Here is a 15403-nt window from a genome sequence, read left to right on the forward strand (position 1 = left end):
AATTAAGCAATGTAAAGGATGCGAGTAGGACATGCAATCAGTACTGAATATGAATAATAAATCAAGGAAAACATTGTAGGGGTTTTCAGTTGCTCATCCCCTTGGTCTGAAGTATACATAAATCATCCCTTTGCCACTACGACTGCTACTACTGCTACTAATGCTACTACTGCTACTGTATTTTACAGTTGGTACTTGACAGTTCTCTTCTTACATAAATAAATGTGCTGATTAGCCTCATTTTGACCTTAATGTGTAATATTGATTATAATTTAATAGTCCCTCTCACGTTAGTCTGGCTCACCAAATGTACAGTGCTTGGATAAAGCCTGACAGTGCCAGATATCCCTCCCCTTCCCCTATCTATTTTTCAAGGGCACCATCATTGCATCTGGGGCTTAGCACCGCCCAGGACAGTTGTGATTGGTTAAAAGAAATACAAACAAGCCAGAGCGTTTTTTCCCCTATCCCAGACTAGATGAGCGGTTTAGCCAGGTCATACTCCGGTGCTGACACAGCGCTGTGGAGATAGGTCTGGCAATGCGAGACTACTCCCTAGTTGAAAGAAGGACAGGAAAGGCAGAAATGAGAGGGGATGGATGAAACACAAATGGATGAAGTGATGTTCCCCCTACTGTCCCTCTTCTACAGCTGTTTTGCATGGCAAGTCACCCAAATACTGTGTACGGTGTAGGTAAGGAAATTACTCCATCTCAGGAAAATGCCTCTTTGCCTGCTACATGCTGGACTTTGCACCATTAATTCATATGAAAATAGAGCTCAAACAGAAACATATCCTTTTTGACAAAAACAGACAAGTGTAATGGAAAATATGGCCTTATTTTAATGAAGGCTAAACTCATCTTGACCTTGGTTACAGAAATTATACTAAGCAGTTTTCACACTTAATTAGAGTATGAAGTGCAAATATTACCCCACTCTGATTTGAATGCAATCATTGTATTCTTGGCATATGCTCTGTAGCAAATAAGATACTTTTCCAATACAGTTGGTTAGAGTTTGCTTAAATTGATTTCTAACTGTTGTTCCTAACGGTCATAGTGCCATTTTACAGAAATAATTTTCACAACGTTAACAGAGATATTTGGAAGGGCCATTTGTTAGAGAAAAAATCATGATTACAAAACCTACAATCTTGCACGTCGTCACATAAATACTCACATCCATATAGTCCCCATGTATTTTGAATGGTTTCACAAAAGAACATGTTTTCAGATGAGATTATCTTCATATTTCATGCAATTTGACATAAGCTCTCCATTTGTTTTAATATGCTGCAAATACATCCCTCATATGTTCATGAGTGCTGCACAGCTCCTAGCATACAATACGCTGTAGACTTTGTAGGCTTTACCATGGCCTGCTCCATACAATCCCTCAATCTCTATTTCTTTCTTCTTCGGTTACTTAATCACCTTCCTCCCTCCTACCTCCGTCTATGTCCTCTACCTCTTTTCTTTCATCTCCTGCTTTAATCAAGCATCACATACCCAGGAGGATGAGGGATAATGAGATTAGGCCTGTACATGTTTACACATTCTGATTTACATTAGCTTTTCCTGTCTTTCTCTGTCTGACCCATATTTTCTATATCTGCCTCCTCCGTGTTTTTGCTTTTTATGTCTCCAGTCTCCCTCACAGGCTCTCTGTCTTTTTTACTTCTGCTGCATTAGCAGCGTGTACAGTACACTCTTGCTTTGTTCACCAATAACCAGTTATGTTGTTTATTGTAGACTAGTGACGATTTATTTCCAACAATGCAGTGTCAGATCTGATTATTTTGGTTCAGTTGACGGTCTCATACATGATCTATATGTAATAAGTCACTCTCACTGTTGTGCTTGTATAGTATATACTGTACACACACGCGCGCACACACACATACAGTGACTGATCAGGTTGAGCACTTCTCCAATCATCTGTCAGCGAAACTGTAGTCTATATCCACGACGTTCCACTTCCGGGATTGCTCCGGTGTCGCAGGAAATTCTGCCAGATGCATGTCTTTTCGCTGATGTCTGTTACCGTCAGCTTTCTTTGTGTAGGAATTTTAAACTCTGGTGGATTTATGAGGACTATGGTTAACTGCTCCTCAGATCTCTGCAGGGTAAATCCAGACAGCTAGACTCTCTGTCCAATCTGAGTTTTCTGTTGCACGACCTAAACAACTTTTGAACGTACACGTTCCACCAAAACAAGTTCTTTCCCGAGGCTATTTTGCAGTGGCTCTGTGCAAAGGTTAGCGCTGCCCATGACGATTGTGATTGGTTTGAAGAAATGCCAATAAACCAGAGCACGTTTTTCTCCCATCCCAGAATGCTATGTGGACTAGCCAGACCCTCCTCCGCAGCGCCGTGGAGGAAGGTCTGGCAAAGCGAGAATAGCCAAACTGTCCTCAGTGCAGCCCCCCGTCATGTCATCTGATTCTGAGTCTAAGAACCACTCAATGATTACACAGTAAAGCTATCCAAACGGAGGGGGGAAAAGTTATTGAGGCTACAACTAATGCAGTGTGCAGAGTCCCAGGTTTTAGCAGGCTACCCTTGGGAGGAAGCAAAAGGTCTTTGCAAAAAGGGAAATGAAATTATAAGTGCTTAGCAGGGGGGCCCTATTGGTCCACTGTGACAGAGATAAGGTGAGTGAGCCAATTCTAAATGTCTGTAATCCTAAACGACTTCCAAGGTACCCAGGGGATGTGAGGTATGCATTTTACATAATTGACCATATCTGCATAATTGACCAATACTAAGCAGCACTCTAATTTGGAATGTATTTTAAAGGCTGGATCTGTGATCCAAATTTAATCAAAAGTATGGCACATTGAATAACCTGCTATTGCTTTGATAACTCTGCAAACCCTTGGTGTTCTCTCAATGAGCTTCATGAGGTAGTCACCTGAAATGGTTTTCACTTCACAGGTGTGCCTTGTCAGGGTTAATTAGTGGAATTTTTTTCCCTTATTAATAAAAAAAGCAAAGGGTGGCTACTTTGAAGAATCTAAAATATAAGACATGTTTTCAGTTATTTCACACTTTTTTGTTAAATACATATTTCCATATGTGTTCATTCATAGTTTTGATGCCATCAGTGAGAATCTAAAATGTAAATAGTCATAAAAAAACGCATTGAATGAGAAAGTGTGTCCAAACTTTTGGCCTGTACTGTACATTTTTCAGTTTTCTCATGCAATCTTGTTTTTTATCAGTAACATTTGTCAGCTAAAACTGTGATCAGTGGAATAACAAAAATTTTTCCATTTATTTAGAAATGTAATTCTTCAATCGTAAATATATCTGCAATGTAGACAATAAAGGCTGTCCTATGAAGAAAGTCTCTTAGAGAGAAGTAGTCATTATACAGTTTAGTATCAATCATTTGTATTTCATTCTTATGTTTTCTTTGTCGGTTCATTTTCCTTGAGTGACAGGTCAGTACTTGTTCAACAAATCAATCCTGTAATCGGGTTTGGAGTTTTGGATTTTAGACAAAAGAATGAATTTGAAGTAACAACAATATAGTGACGTTTTAGGGCTGCCATCAACTAATCTGGCGCTGTACTCGTAAACTCCCATGTCTTGCCTTCTGCCTCGTCGTTTCTATATATTGTTTTCTTCAACACTGTTTTTATGAGCCGTTTAAAATCCACCCCTGCAGTTCATTAGGTCATCATAAAGTAAAATACATAATAATGGCTTTGTGACAGACACCAGTAATGAAGCAGCAGTGTGGAGGGACCCACTAACTGTTAATGAGAGCAGCTCAATGTGTCCCAGTTGGGCTGTATTTGAAACTAACTGCAACACACACACAAAAACAAGTCATCCTCTGGCCTCTGGAAACAAACCACTCTGCTAACTGTGATACAGTCTGGTGCTACCAAGCACCAACGTGTTGCAGCTTTAGAAAAAAGAAAAGAAAAAGCAGCTCCCGTGATTCTAAAGATTCTGACAGCTGACAACAAGCTGCGTGTTCCCAAGCTGAGCAGCTTCTCAAGCAGAAAACACGAACGTGACATTATGAAAACAAGTTTTTAAAGCTGAATTTGACTCCAGATTGTCTTTAAAGGTTACAGACAGCCCTGCTATAATGAAAGCCTATCAGATGAAGTTACACGAGTATTACAGTGTTGTCATGAAACGCTTGGTGTTGGGTAGTGTTTGCTGTAATGTTTTCTGCTTTCTGTTTTCTAAATGTGTTGAGTGTTTTCGGTTATTTTTACTAATAAGGTCTATAATCTTTTCCATTTTTGATTTTCTCTTCTCTGGTCTGGTGACCTTTTTTTCTTTTTTTATATGCAATGTGGTCGTAATTATATTTTGATGCATTTAGTACATCTTCTGAAAGGAAAGATAATTGCATGTTTCTAGGTTGTGCACAGGCACAGCATACTTCAATAGTTAACCATAAAATACATGTGCTGTACATTAAGTTCCTCTCAAAATGTACACATGACTGTTTCAAGCTCTAGTCTCCATCAGACATCCACCTATTTTTGACAAATTGGTTGTGCATGTTTTTTTGTCTGCTAATCCTAATGAGGTAGCGCAAAGCCCCTTAATGCATCTGAGTTCTATAATGTCCCAATATTATCTAATATAAATTATGATCTAGGAACATTACTGGCTAGATAAGCACTGTAATTATGACAAATAGTGTTAAGGGGCTATACAAACTATTAAAATCTCTGTTTATACTTGCCAATGTGTAGTATAAAGTCCAGGCTCGCAGTTCAGCTGCAAAGGTCAAATACAGTTAGAAAGATAATCTGATGTCCTGTCTCTCTTATTTCACAAATATGGCAGCACATAGATCACTGCTACGTCTATCCAAATGCCCTTATAAATAATATGTCAATAGGTGGAAAGTGGACATTTTGTTTTCATCATTTTTTGTTGTGTTTTTTTAGTAGTAGTCACTCCTTAGATTTGGCTCTGTCTGTGGACAGTCTGAGCTCGGCTCCAGCCTGTCTTGGTGTGGAGCCAGAGGGTGAAGAAGGCAATGTGACTATGATAAGAAAGTCTGGGCATTCCCTCTGCTGAGCATGTGCACGCACACACACACACACACACACACACACACACACACACACACACACACACACACACACACAAGTTGCCATTCAAAGGACATAGCGTTATTTCAAAGCTATGTCCTATGGAAAAAGGTTTTGGTATTTGACATGACCAGTGATGAGACATTTTTGGAGGCAACAGTCAGAAATAAGTCTTCAAAGCATCCTTTGAACTTGGCCATTTAAATACTGTATTCAGTTTGGTTTACACTGCCAGCACCAATCTAGTTTTCTTATACAGATCTGACCTGTTGCCTTCTAAATATATGCACCACTTCACAATTAGGAATCCCTTCAATATGTCAAATTACATCCTGGAGGAAGCAGATGGATGGATTATAGATTCTACTTAAGGTGGTATGTCTGCAGTAGCAGAGCTGGCACTTTGGGCACATTTACATCAGTCTAAGTGACAAGTTAGAATTGCACACAATGTTTAACAGTAACTTTAAGGACTCCAGAGGGAAAAGCACACCATCTCCATTCTATAAAATTCAAAATGCCAACATTTAACAAACCACAGTGCCTTCAATTCTTCACTTGGAGAAGCACAGCTTGTTGCTGTGTCACATACAAATTTAGTTTTTGCCTATGTAGGTGAAAGTAAAAACATAATGTCTGCAGTCTGACTCTATTGGTGAAAAATATCAGATTTGAGGTTGCAAGACTATTGGAAAGCTGATGGAGTGATGCCACACCCAGCAACTTGTCTGATTATTTCATTGATCTGTTTATGAGGGCATCCATTTGAAATGAAGAAGGATGGCCTAGAGGATGTCACCTTTATCTACATTGAAAGTCTTACTACCAACCTGGGGCATTTTATCACAATAAAATAATGGAGAAATAAATATGAATTGGTTGTTTGAGTTACAAGGCTGACATTGTTTCTGCTTTGTGAAGTGCGGTTAGATTACTGGAAACATTTGTTGAAAATGAAAGTGAGGCGGCTAAAGGTTTTCACAGTACTATCTAACGTCTCCCAGCTATCTCACCAGGTTAAGGATGAGTGAGATTGTAATTAAAGAATCACAATTCAGTGAAATTGGAATGAAATGAAATGATCAGCACTCCCACAGCAGTGTACATATTAGTGCACCACAATAGTAAGAAACACAGGCAGGCACAGAATACCAGATCACTCTCTTGAGGTTTCTGCACTAGGCCAAAGAATTCCTATGTTCCAAAGGGAACAAAGGTTTTTTTATGTCCCTGTTGTGAGCGTTTTTCCCCATCACTTCATGTTGCTGCAGTACACAGACAGCCTGGTGCGGTACAATAAGTCCCTGATGATCTGTGGGCTGGGAGAGGAAAGAGGAAGAGAGGAGCTGATGCATTTCCTCTGGACACACTGTGTGGTGGTGTTGGTGATTTATCATGCACTTCTAAATGCGCGTGTGCATACACACACACACACACACACACACACACACACACACACACAATACATTGTTACTGGCACTGATGGTAATTTGATATGTAATATGCCCCATGCCTGGGCCACAGCAGTACAATAGTGAGGCCAAGTCTCCAGTGGCCACTGTGTTTACTGTGGACAGCAGCCTCAGTCCTCCAGCCTGTCCTCATTCTGCCATCTTTGATAAGTAATTATCACACTTTTTGTCATGTCTTTTGTTTTCTGATGTAAACTTTCCATTTAAATACAGTCAAATAAATGCTGCTTCAATACAATTTTACCATACAGTAATGCAGTAATATCAGAGTCCCAGCAACATGTGGCAAAGTAAATTAATCTTTTACCAAGTAACTTTTTATTTAAGAATCATTTCCCAACTCGAATCAAGAGTTCATTAAAACTAAAATATATTAGGCAGCCAACTCACGAGGAATTGATTTTTTTATGTAAATGTAGACTACATATATAGCATTGATATTTGGCATCTAGGCTATGACCTCGTCACTCCTCCCAAAGAAGCACCAAACTCAGCACCGCAGGGAGTAGGGAGTGAAGACAATAACTTTACCCCCAGGGGAAACATGGACTTATCAGGTTGCTGGGATAGATGTGGGCCTTTAAAATGCTATATGACGAGGAGCAGCAAAGGCAGCGGCAGTAGCAGCCACAAGTGACAGCATAGCTTTAAAAGAGCAGTATGGCAGCAAAAGAGCTAACAAAGCACTGAAGCATTAGATACATGTTTGCAGTAAAGAGAGTATCTCATGTGAGTTTAACGGCAGACTCGAGTTGACTACCTGAACTAGGTTCTTTAAATAAAATGCTACTACTATAATACATTTTTATTGGTATATTTGGTGTAAGCACATGGGAGTATGGTGTAATAACAGTTAGTGCAGAAGCAAGTGAGTCCTAGTAGCTCAAGCCAGTCTTGAAACAAATGATCAGTAGCAATCATCTGACCAATCTCAGCCCTGCAGCAAGTGGTTGCTCTGCACAAACGAGTAAACACACAACAGCACTGTCCAGCACCGCAAATTGCTGAGTTCATTTAGAGTGCTGGACGCTGGAGCTGCCTTCAGATGAGACGACTCCCAGTCCCAAAAATCAGATGTCCACGTGGTCAGTGAGGATATCTGAGTGAAGATGCACTAATGGATGCCTGGGGCTGGATCCAGGCTAAAATCTGTGCAGTCAATCAACCAACTATTTTGTCAGATTCTCGCCTGTGAGAATTAAAGCTTAATATTTACATGTGACTTGCTCAAACCATGTACTCAAGAAGAGGTGTTCCTTTAAGAAATTCTTATCACATACAGAAACTGTGTGAGAATTTAGCATGGAGCGTGTAAATGAGAAAAAAAACAAATTCATTATTCTACCGGTTTGTCTGGAAACACCACCTTGGTTTTAACAGTAACAAGATTTTCCAGTATCTTGGTGGAAAAACAATCACAGCAGATAGACTGTACCTTGTACAGTGCAGAACAGATTTGCACACTGGGAGGCCGACATTACAGACAGGAAGAGCAAAGAGGCGGGTCCACAAACAGTTATCAAGACAAGAAAAGGCATGACATCTGTGTTTGTAGATTGATGTATATTGAATATAAACAGACTGGTAAATATAGTAAACAGAAAGCTCAAAGAAACAGACAGTCTCTCAGAACATTTGCGGTGTCTCTTGTTGACAGCCATAGAGCACACCTGCTTGTCCGGCCACACCTTGTCTGGCTACCTACAGCAGCCTACTTACTGTGTTTTGATTCTTTCTACACTGTAGGCTCATTTGACTCGCTGGTAAACTATTAGATACAAGTTTTTCACATTTCAGAAATCTAAATGTATGTCTTCAGTAACAGACAATACTACTTTTGATCTCTTATAGCTAGCAGTGATGCCTCAAAAGTGACTTCAGTAAAGTTTTATTGGAGCTTTGTATATAGGCTACTGCCTTTGATAAAAGAGGAAAAAGGTTTTGGTATTTGACATGACCAGTGATGAGACATTTTTGGAGTCAGAAATAAGTCTTCAAAGCATCCTTTGAACTTGGCTTTTAAATACTTTTTATACAGTTTGTCAAAATGTCAAATACACCTTTCTAAACTCTGTAGGAGCCTAAAGCAGTATGTGATCAGTTTTGAGAAGCATTTACATCAATATTACATGAATCTGGCTATTTTTTGCATCTGTTATTATGAGGCACCCACAGTTTAACCAGTGTATATGTGCCCCTAATGCAGAGAGCAATGCATGGGGAATAAATTGCATTACAAGCAGTGTTGGGTCCGACAGGTGCAGGACAGGCTGGCAGAGAACAGCAACAGCACGCTACAGCAGTCTACTGAAAGGCTCTGCAAAACCTCTGATTCCAAGCACACACACACACACACACACACACACACACACACACACACACACACACACACACACACACACACACTGCAATACAATAAACGTGGGACATACCATCAAGTAACAGACAGACTGTGTTGGAGTATTACATGCACACTAAAACACACAGGCATTACTTGACACACACACACACACACACACACACACACACACACACACACACACACACACACACACACACACACACACACACACACACACACAATCATGTAATTAATCCAGGAAATTAAAGTGTGATATCGCCCTTATTATAAACCACTTTTGCCCATGTTGAAATCTATGAATATTCTAATTACCACCTTTGGGCCTTTTTTAGTGCGCAATTGAACATGGAATTACCTCCCTGTTTTACTTATTGATAGTAAAGAAGAACGCAGGACGTTTAATATCTGAGGCCTGCTTTATTACCCAGGGTTGCATCATTTTCTAGAAAAGAAAATGAAGGGCAATTGTGGTTATTAATTTATTCGTCATGCAGGCTGGAAAACTGCTGTCATCTCCTCTAACTGCCTCTGTTACCGTTGGTGACCTCATTGTGTGACCCTGTTACTGAGCAGAAACGCTATAGTTCAACTTCATTCCATAAAGTCGATAGTTTTCATCATCCACTTTGCACTCAGATTTAAATTGGATTATCAAATAAACTGCATGAATAAGTGTGACGTGTAGTCTGCTGCTACTCAATAAATTAGTTATTAAGCTACAGTGACAGTGCGTTACAGTTTGGAGTAACATGCCCAAATGCTTCTCTATCTGCTCGCTTTTGCTTTTTGTATTGTATGGGTAGGAGGAGCCGCTTTCCTGTGATTGTGGCTGCTCTCTCTCTCTCTCTCTCTCTCTCTCGTTCGCTCGCTCTCGGTGTGTCTCCTTCCCTCTCTCATTTTGCCAAAGTTGAATATTCCGCTTGCCCGTGTGCTGTCGCCAGCGGAGCGGTGCAGCACCACTGACTGAACGGACCGGGCTGGTATTTTGCGCTGCGCCGTGTGGAACAGACTTTGGGAGAAGGAGTCCTCTACAGTATCCCGGCTCGGATCTGTCTGTCCATTTCTCCTCTGTTTCTTCTAACTTCATTTCGGGCTACGTTCAAGATGACAGAAGAAAAGAGAGTTCGGCATGTAAAGCTGGTAGGTGTCTGTGGTGGGGGCCCTTTTTTTTCCGCGGGGGGGGGTTTGGGGGGGTTTGGGGGGGTGGGGGGGTTTGGTTTGGGGCCCCCCCCGGGGTGAGAAAGGCGCCCGGGGATAGTGACGGGAACCGGGGGTTATTTTTTCCACCATCCACTGACATTGTGTTGTTGTGTTCTCCGTTAGCTTTCTGTTGAATGGACCAGATTCAAACAAACCTGTCAGAAAAAGACTGCTGGTATAATGCTCAAACTCAAACACATTGGTGCTTTATGGACAGGGTTTATTGTGTGTTTTCATGTCTAAAGACACGCGGTGATGTTTTGCCATATATGATATGGACAGTTGGTTTAGCAAGCTACCAAATTAGACAGTATTCTGTGTAGATATGTGTGCTGAGACTAAATATAAGATTAACAGTTTTTTCTCACTGGGAATGGTAAAATTACATGATTTCTACATTTTGCTTGGAAGTCGCCTGTAACTCCCATCGGACCATAAAGTGGCCCGTACCCTACTTTGGGTACCCCTGCTGCACAGAGGATGCATAGCCTACTCTTATTAGAATGATTCAGCAGTGAGATTCATGTGTTGCTGTTTGCAAAAGTATGTGAAACAGTTTTAACAAGCACATGTGTCCCTCTGCATATGTTAGGGCTTATGTTAGTTTCAGCCTCAGTTGGGGAGCTGCACGCTTTCTTTTTTTTTTTTTGGGTTATTTACATTTGATCTGTAGTTTTTGTATGGGTCCTCTTGGCATTCTCATTCTTCCAACAGAAAAGCAGTGACCTGAACTGTTATTATATATTTTTGTACTGTAGAATTTGAGGCGTGTCTTCGATAATCAATAGTGAAATTACCTTTATTGTTTTCTTAAGTATCACTGTAATACCCCTGTAATACTCGTCTTAAGAGTTTAGATGTGATTGTTGTGCAATATCTAACGTAAATTGAGTCTTGTTTCATTTTTGACATTTTAAGATTCCCGAAGACGCGTCAGTCTCACTGAATAATAATAGTTTGACAGAAATGCACATATAGTTTGTACACAGATGAAGCCCAAATCTTTCCTTTCTGATTTCAGCTGATCTGGAGCAATGACTTTAGAATCAAAAACAAATCTGCCACAGAGTAGCGAAGTAAGCTGGTGCCCCAGAATTAATACCCTGTCAAATTGTGTTGAAATGCACAAAGTTGTCAGGAGAGTGTTGAAGTGTCGCTGCACATAATTCAGCTCATGCAGTGCTGAACTATGTGCTGATGATCCCGCTGAGCTCAGCTGACAGTATGAGGGAATGTGGTTGTTGTTGGGCTGCTTTGAATGCCTCTGTGTGCTAAGGTGTTAGGGTGGCTTTAACAGGGAAGGTCACTGTTGTTAGAAGATGAACAGAGAACATCTTGAGTAGTGAGCTGCTTTTTATTGGGCTGTAACATTAACTTAAATCAGTGGCTCATTGCTAAATCTTAAATCCTTTTTCACAGATTGATACTCTGCCCCTCTCTTTCTCTGTCTGTGCAAAGCGAAAGCATGATAAATTGGACTTAGAGCACAAACCCAATCAACCCTGTGCATGTCGTGCACTGTAGTAGTAGTTTACCCGGTTCTGTTTTTTTTGCCATAGAGCCTCAGAGCTGCCCTGTCTCTTTCCATTACACAATGTAGCTCGTAAGGCCGATTACACATCGGCACACTCATGTCTGCTTCCATCTCAATAAACAAGAGTCAATGCTCTAGGCTGCCACTTATACCTTCAAAAGCCATACATTCCCTTTCCTGACTGACTGTCTATCTTTAGGGTTGTTTTCCTGTGGTCTCTCTTATCCTCCCTTCCCCCCTCTCATTCTAGTAAGTGTCTTTTTTCTCTCTCTTGGTTTATCCATGCATCAATCGTCTGTCTCCTTCCATCCAACTCCCTGAGTCTCTCTCCTCTCATGCTCTGAGGAAAGGTGGGTGCTGTTCCCTGTCAGTGCTCCAAGGCACATTGCAAAGCTCACTATTTTGTGTCTGTTTCACCTGCTGTTAACCTATTTTATTTGGTCTTTTGGGCCTAAATTCACTATTAACCAAAGACAGCAAGGAGATTAAGGTTAAGTGGTAGCTTTAAAGAACCATTGTCGTCCTATATGGTGTCAAACTGAACTTAATGGATCAAGGGAGATACATTTATTTGTTTATTGGTCATTAACATAAAGCTTTAATGCCCAATGGCTTGTAACAGTCATGGTTTGGATTGTAAAAGGCATGTTTCCCTTTAATGCAGAATTGTACAAATTAACTGGAATATAATACTGATGATAATTAATGCTTTGAATCCTTTGACTTTGTGTGCAGTAACTGCAACCATCAGACCATAAAAGGGTGTTAATAACACAGCACAGCAGGTCACTAAACAATAGAAAAAAAATATCTAAATAATATATCTGATTGCCCTTTGGCCATTTTTTACATTTAGTGACTTGTGACATTTATCTGATTTATCTAGGTGTCTGCGGGTACTTATTAGATCATAAATTATATGGTGTTTCTCACCTTTATTCAAGGTCCTCAAAAGTCCTTGACAACTTTTAAATAAAGTCTATTGTTCAGCAGCTTAGAAATAAGCCCAGTTAGGCAGAACATTTTTTCATCTTCATTTCAGAGGTGACATAAGTCGTACATCTAATTTCTAAGTGGCATTAAAAGGTCTTGAAAGTCCTCCATTTACCTTGATGAAACTTTGAAACAGTCTGAAGTTGGTACTGCTGCCAGTTATATTTCCTATTGATAAATAACATCATCTGACTCATTGTCTGGCCTTGGTTTAAATATGCTGTTAGTTTTCAGTGTTTGTGTTATTTTGGTAAATAAATTACTTTTATACAATAGCAGCAATACCCAGGAGGACATGCTTTTATGCTGGGTATAAAAGTATTGTGTTGGGAGCATTGAAGTAAGCATAATCATAGTATTGAATGGTCTTCAAGATGTTCTTAGTTGTACTGTATATGCCAATATGTGTGTTGTGACAGAAAGCTCTTTTTCAAAATATATCTCCATAATACGTGCAACAGGGATATGTAACAAGCTTCATATTAACCACAGTAGTTGGAACAGAAAGAAGGAAGCGTGGCTCTACCTATGTTGAAGTGCTCATATTATGCTCATTTTCAGGTTCATTATTGTTTAGAGGTTGTACCAGAATAGGTTTATGTGGTTTCATTTTCAGAAAACACCATATATTTGTTGTACTGCACATTGCTGCAGCTCCTCTTTTCACCCTGTGCGTTGAGCTCTCTGTTTTAGCTACAGAGTGAGACATCTTACTTCTGTACCATCTTTGTTGGGAGTCGCACATGCGCAGTAAGTACTGCTAGCTAGTCAGTTGCAGAGTATGAGGGAGTGCCACGCTAGCAGCTAGGCGAGCATTACAACATGTGTTACAAAGTGACGCACGTTCGTCAGGGAAGTAAAGGCTGGACTACAATAGAGCTGTTTGGAGCAGTTTGTGAACTGTGTTTTCTCTGGAAGATGGTAAGTCCTTTTGGGCTGGATTTGGGGCTTTTTCACTTTGTAAACCTATAACGTGCACAAAAAGATATATAACACAATAAAGGAAAGGGGAAAAGCCAAAAAGCATAATATGAGCACTTTAAATGGGAAGTATCATAACAGATGGAAGAGCAGTTTCATTCCTTGGGCCTTAACCAGGCACTGTTTTAGAAGAGACTCATCATATCCCTCATCCACTCGAAAATCATACATTATATTATAATAAAAAAACTCCTCCCTTCTTCTACTCTAAGATTAAACTTACTTCTTGCAGTAGACTGAGGTGCAACACAAATAGTTTTGCAATAACTGGCAACCCAGTTTTGCCTGAGGAGCAGACAGCAGTTGAGATAAGTAAATGCCTTCATGTTATTCATATTAGCCAAACAAAGACAATATAAATCTTGTTTTCAGTGAAAAAAATACTCACTTTTATAGCCACAGTTATGAGTAGCATGATGTAGGTGAAATTATGTGTGAAATGCGTATGTGAAAGCTGTAGTGATTAGTTGTGGAATGTACAAAAACTGATTGCAACTAACAGATTGCTAAGTCTTTACTGGGGAGTATTCATTAGCAGAGGGAATGGTTTCTAAGTGATATAGAATGGATCAAGGGAATGAATGTGGGAGTCGAGGCAGACATAGCATGGATGGATGTATGGTGTGACAGATTGCCTCCTGTTTTTGTTTCCAGACTCCTTTGATCTCTTCATTGCACTGAGTGAAGGCATAGCCTCTCTCCCAGATACATTTCATACTGCATGTAGTTTAGCAAAGAGCATAGCACCACATTGCTTAACTTTCTCCTTCGGGCCAAAAACAGCATTAATGTGATTTTATGGTGATTCTGGTTTGGCGTTAAACATCTACCTCATTGCTTTTTTAACTGAAAAGTTCAGACTTTGAATGAGCAGTTGCATTCACTTGTTCAGCTGGCATGCGACACTATCTGAGCAGAACACACATACGTATAATAAGGAATATTTGGGGAAAATACTGAAGAAAAGATGATGTTTTCTGCTCCAAAACCAAAGACTAGTTGAATGTTTTGGGATTTCTCAAACTTTTATAGTTGTCCCTAAATGTAAAGGCTTGTATACTAAATTATTAGCCTCCTAAAGCCAGCCGATGAGGTTCACTTTGCTTACTGAGGTCTAGCAAGGATCAACGGACATTTACTTTTGCAAGATCTAAATTACTTTGCATTTAATTTGGTCAGTATTTAACCAATCAGAGCCACAAGCCAAATGTGGTGATCATCATCATCTAATCCACATCCCATAGTTTGCTGATTGATCCGGCCTCCAGCTGTTTCTCTCAATCAATCCTTAGTGGATGTTGCCCAGACTAATATTTCACAGCAAAAACTAAGCTTGCGAGATTTTGATTTTTTCTTCTGAAGGGCATCTAAACTACAGTATATGTCCGGAACAAAACTGGATTATTTAGGAAGGACATTTGGGATGTTAACAGACTCACTGCAGTACCTCTCTTGACTACGTAGAGGATAAAGACCTCAGGTTGCTTTTAATACAAAAACTGCACTGTTATTACCTAATAAACATTGCTCATTAGGTAATAACTTTACATGTGTGGAGCCGGGGGTTGCTCAGACGACAAACTAGCAGCATGTCATGCTCTCTGAAGGTAAACCAGTGAAAGCCATTAAGCTGCAGGCAGAGGCCCAGGCTTTAGCTCGGGGCTACAGGCTGAACCAATTCCAGCTTCAACAACCCACTGACCTAGAAAAGAAAAGTTTGGAAACCAATAATCTGAAACACATGAAGACCAATATACACTTAAAGAATGAACGAGGCGAATATATAT

The 15403-nt window shown here is 40.1% G+C and overlaps 1 protein-coding gene across 3 annotated transcripts in view; it reads left to right on the forward strand.

The window, feature by feature from the left end:
• mid2 (midline 2) overlaps positions 1-15403 on the forward strand; it is a 167994-nt gene that overhangs the window by 43554 nt on the left and 109037 nt on the right. For 2 of the 3 annotated variants that reach the window (XM_039813357.1, XM_039813359.1), the window contains exon 1: positions 9787-10048. The exons of the other annotated variant lie outside the window; for it this stretch is intronic. The gene's annotated coding sequence lies outside the window, so the exon portion shown is untranslated. Of the gene's footprint in view, positions 1-9786; positions 10049-15403 lie in introns of those variants that run through there. 3 annotated transcript variants of the gene reach the window in all.

Source organism: Perca fluviatilis, chromosome 10, assembly GCF_010015445.1.
Source record: "Perca fluviatilis chromosome 10, GENO_Pfluv_1.0, whole genome shotgun sequence".
In the NCBI taxonomy this organism is placed as follows: Eukaryota; Metazoa; Chordata; class Actinopteri; order Perciformes; family Percidae; genus Perca; species Perca fluviatilis.